General features: G+C 34.2%; 1 long non-coding RNA gene across 1 annotated transcript; it reads left to right on the top strand.

Moving 5' to 3' along the window:
• The first annotated feature begins 2,479 nt into the window (after positions 1 to 2,479).
• Positions 2,480 to 4,889, top strand: LOC129951824 (uncharacterized). The gene is made up of 3 exons (XR_008782238.1): positions 2,480 to 4,179; positions 4,278 to 4,375; positions 4,510 to 4,889. It is a non-coding gene; the product is annotated as an uncharacterized LOC129951824 (long non-coding RNA).
• Positions 4,890 to 5,295: the final 406 nt, after the last annotated feature.

Here is a 5,295-nt window from a genome sequence, read left to right as displayed (position 1 = left end):
TAAGTTTTAGTATTGTTTTTTTTTAACTTTTTATTTTTTGTAAAAAAAAACTGTCAATTAGATTTTTCTCAAAAGCCTACTAAATGTTGACAATAATATTTTTCAAAAGCTTGAAATAGTAAAAAAAGCCAATATCTCAAAGTTTGGAAAAGATATTTGAGTTGAAAATCAATTTTTACCAACTTTTATACGTTTTTTTTAGGTTTTTATTTTTGTAAAAAAAACTGTCAACTCGATTTATTTCAAAGTTGTCCGAATGTTGAAAACAGTATTTAATATAAGTGAAAATTAGTTGGAAGCCAAAATCTCAAATTTTTGAAAAGATATTTGAGTCGTAATTCAAATTTTACCAACTTTTGCTAAAATTTGGTTTCGGTTTTTAGTATTTTCATAAAGTGTCAATTAGATTTTTCTCAAAATTTTATCAGATGTTAAAAACATTATTTTTTGTTTCAAAAAACGGTTTTGGAAATGAAACCATTTTTATTCGTAAAATTTTCGAGGTGACAAATTTTTTTGTTCAGTTTTTTTGATTTATAAAAACAACCGTAAATTTGATTTTTTTCCAAAAATATACTCGTTTGGTATGACGTTACAATATATAATATAAAATTTAATTCAAGGCTCTAGCGTCATTGGTTCGTGAGATATTTAGTGTTAACCAAAATGTTCACATTTTTTAAACGCTTGTGATAAAAAGAAACCACCCACGCAATTTTCTTGAGAGCCCTTTCTGCATTATTATCTGTATACAAAAATTTATCTGAAGTCGATATCTCTACTGCTTCTTGAACTATAGATCCCGAACGTACGCACGTACAAACGTACGTACACCGGCACGCACAGACACCTTTCTAAAAATATTTTGTTCGACTCTGGGGTCCTTGAAACGTCGAGAATTGTCAAAATTTTTAATTTGATAAATCGGGCCCATTACAATATCTTCCTATGGGAAGTTAAAAAAACTTTATGAATTAAAATTTTTAGAATTAATTATTTTTTAATTTAATTTGTGTGTATGTTCAAAATTTTTCAGAAGTTTAACAAACATTTTTGGTATACATTTATTTACTGTTTGAATATAAACTTCTTACATTTCAATTTTGTTGTCGACTTCTCTACCATAGTTATGTCATCTTTGATTGAAATCTCAAGATTTTTTTAACAAATAACACAATTTTCTTGCAAAACTGTGACTAAAAATTGTTCACCATTTTTGTAATTGATTTTTTAAAATTTCCAATTTTGGTATTGACATAGTTTTACTTATTACATGTAAAAAGTTGAAAACTTTATAAGCCCCAATTGTCTAAATAGTCGGTTATTCAAAATGAAACCTCTTATTGGAAAATTCTTTGACCAATTATTTAAAACTTGATTTTTTTAAGAAATAAAGTAAAACCATGTACCAACTCCAATGTTTAAGTTCTTTTAAGCTCGTGGTTTATTTTTAGTATTTATAAAGGGTTTTTCGATAAGGGTGTTTTCAAAAAAGTACACACCAATTACGCCAATTTTTCGGCCAAAATTGGGGTCCTCTTCTAAGCGATTCGAAGTCCATTCAGCGAACAAAAGGCGTTATCTATGGTCATGAACTTTAAGCTCCTGGGTCAGTTTTATCTTGTCCTGGTGTAGGCCCAAGTACCGACGCAAAATTCGCCAAGCTAAAGTCTGCGAATCATTTTCATTTCTAGGTATCATTTTCAAACTATTCCAAAATCTATTCCACTAAATTTTGTACCAGTGAAAGTTCAGCCAAGGAAAAAATTTCGCCAAATTGTTGTCTACGAAGGGCTGAGTTCTTGTGAGCAACGCCAGATCGATTGCCTTGGTTTCAGATGATGTGACAAATGTTTTGAGCAAATTTCGCATTTCATCAAAAAAATATTGATCGTATACTGAATCAGTGGTCTCAAGTTCTTCCACCAAACTGCAAATAGTCCTTCCAGTGACCATAAAATGTCCGAAGCACTCGAAACAAACAGAACAGAACAAACAGAAACAGTTTTTGTCAATTGTACGCGACGTCTTACAATATATTTGGCAATCCCAACTCAGAAAATGACATAAAATTTTAAACAAAGTTTAAAAAGTGTTAATTAACTACGCGAGAAAGATCAATCTTTCTTTCAAATAAACGAAAATGATCTCTATTTGATTTAACATTACGTTGAAATTATTTACTGGGATTATGTGGTTATTTCTGTAAATAAAACATTAAATCAATTATTTCCCAAACAAAACTCTTAAATTCCTTAGCCCATCTGACCAACCACAAAGAAGTCATCTACCAAAAGTGAATGATGATTTATTAATGAACTTTGTAGGTAGGTAAGGTAAAACCAACCAAATGGGGCCATTATCTTAATTGCAATTTATCGATTTCCAAATTGCAATATCACCACAGCCAGCAATAGCATGGCAATGGCGAGTTTCAATGAATTATTGCAAAGTACCCAGAACAGTCTGTGCCTTTGCCTTTGCCTGTGCCGTGCTGTTTGGCTTTTCATTTATTAAGCACTCTATAAAAAGACTGCCAAAAAAACACCAAATATGGGGACACATGAGCTTCCATTCGCAGTATTTGCTATAGAAAATTAACAACAACAACAAAAACAGAAAATAAAAATATAAAATCAAAAAAAAACTGTGATTAAAGTTCATCAGATAGCCCTGTGTTGTCCTTTCAAACAAACACCAACATCAATGTTTATTCTCAGTGTTATCTCTACATTTTTTTAAAACATCCATACGCAACGCAAGGACCAAATCTCACACATGTCATACCAGCAGTCTCCAATCTATAATATATCCTATCCTCGATGTCCTTACATAACAACAGCATCCCCGAAAGAAGAGCCTTTTCAAAAAAGTATCCTCATATATTCTATGCTGTGCTGTGCTATAAGGGTTCGGTGATTCTCAAATGAAAAATAAGGATTTTTAGAAATAAAACTGCTTTCGCAGCGGTACACATAAAAGTAAAACTTTTAAAATATAAATGAAAGTTAAAAAAAAATCTAAAATTTTAGAAGCCTTTCTAAATCAAAACACTATGCCGCTATTTTCACATGAACGGCCACGAGCCATACAAACAATCCTACAGTATCTGTGCAAAGATAATGATGAAGTGAGAGGATGGAGAAGAACCCTTCCTTCTGTGTTTTCTGTATGTTTTTTTTTTAATATACTCTGTTGTCATTCGTGTGGACTATGGGACTATGCACGGCTATGGCCTGGTGATGGTAGAGTACTTGCAATTAACACTCATCCCCAAACTTATACTCTCGTTGTGTATATATGGGGGTATATCCTTTCTGATTTACTCCTACGCTATACGAGTAAACGTATATCGTTTCGTTGCTGAGCTGAGCTTTCTTCGATAAGGCAAACACGCAGCAGTTTCCATAGGAAAGGTATGTTCTAAATGTCCATAGCCCGTAGCTACGCCCACCCACCTTGAGGGGTTTATTGTCATGAGAAACGAACTAAAACACGTTCACAGCCCCACATTTTCGAAAATCCTGTTTTGCCCATACCACTTTGGGAGTTCTATGAAACGCAAAATCAAGTAACATGAAGTGATGTTGATGTTATTTTGGGCTAGATACTCGAACTTTTTTGACACTGGGGATGGAAAGTTTTGTAACAATTTCTATGTAGTTTAATATATGTGGGTTTTAAAGCTCAAAATTAAAAGGTGTTTTTTGTTTTGACTTTAATTTCTAATCTTTAAAATCTAAAATTTCTAGAAAAACAAAATTTTAAAAAAGCTAATTTTTCAACACAGTATACAGCTGTCAACTGTCAATATTCGTATGTTCGTATTGAAAATCCCTTCATTTGCTCCGATAAGTTAACTTTACTTCTAAACATAAAAAATAGAACAACGGTATAGACTATTATGTTCAAAAAGCAGCACATTTGAAACATAGTTTCATGGAATTTTTCAAAAAACGTTGAGTAAAAATGTATCTTTACATGGAAACAGATTTTTACAAACAAACTTCTTCTCCGTAAATCTTGTACAGTTGTGTTTAAAAAAAGAGGAACATATTTTAGGTAAAACTATGTCTATGCGAGTGGTGTCGAGAGCTCCAGAGCTCCTAAAGACCTTGAGCCCTATCTACAACAAATTAAAAATATAAAAAAGCGAGATTAAATATACATACAGGCTAGGTAGGTATAGGTACCGATAGGCCTACCTGCATTTATCTACCTCATAGCAGCACACTACAGAGCCGTACAATCTTTAATCCTCCATACTCTACCTATAGGTACAAAATCTCCCTTTTTTGTGGAGCAGGAGCATCATTTCAGTAGTTGTTGGGTGCGACATAGGGCGTTTATGATGGCAACTTAATAGTATTGGTTGGTAAGTGCGTGTGCATACAAAGTTGATGATGGCAGGCTAAACTCGAAGGGATTCCTTTTATTTCCCATTGAGCACGTCTCTCTACTATACTCTACTTCTCCTTTCACCTAACCACCTCTTCTTTCCGTCCGTAGTTTTTTGACATCCTCCCCCTGCTGGTATGTTGATGCGAAAAAGGTATGTACTTTCCTGCTTCGTAACCAGGACTAGGACCAGAACCAGGACCATGCAGGCGTACAGCTACAGGCGGGGGTTTACATCAGGTTTACAAATGACGACGATGAGGACGACTATACGACCCGAGGAACGGATAGTACACCTTTACGTAGGTATATTGTTGTTAGGCTGGGCTGTGAATCGAAATACGAAATACCTTCCTCATCTATAGTGATGTAGGTAGGTACACAACGATTTTATTGATTTATACTTTCCAATGGTGTAGTAGTGCGATTGCGATACGCAGCAAGAAGGATATGATGTTGTACGAGTGAGAGTGCGGCAAGGAGCATTTCAGTTTGATGGAATTCCTAATTCCCGGTGAGTTTTCTAACCACCCTTTGCCCACCACCACCTCTTTGGATGCTTCTCTTTTCGAACGTCCTAACTCCACCTTTAATTTTTGCTGCGATATTGGTATCTAAGTACTGGGGCATGCCACAGTAGAATGGCGCATCAAAGCAAAAACATTTAAAATCGTACAAGTTCAACTTCTAGCCCCCGCATAATGAATATAGTACGTATATATATACAACACCCACACTCACTCACTCACCAAAACCCACATACACACTTCCATTTTCATTTTCAGAAATTCGTCTTTTCATCGTAATTAGAACATCGCAGATGATTACAATTGTTTGTAAGGGCTGAGTTTGGTTTCCTTTTACTTTTGCTTATCAACGGCCATGGTGTCGTATATC

Source organism: Eupeodes corollae, chromosome 3 (assembly GCF_945859685.1).
Source record: "Eupeodes corollae chromosome 3, idEupCoro1.1, whole genome shotgun sequence".
Classification (NCBI taxonomy): domain Eukaryota; kingdom Metazoa; phylum Arthropoda; class Insecta; order Diptera; family Syrphidae; genus Eupeodes; species Eupeodes corollae.
Note: the sequence above shows the minus strand (reverse complement) of the source record. Positions and strands in the feature narration are given on the sequence as shown.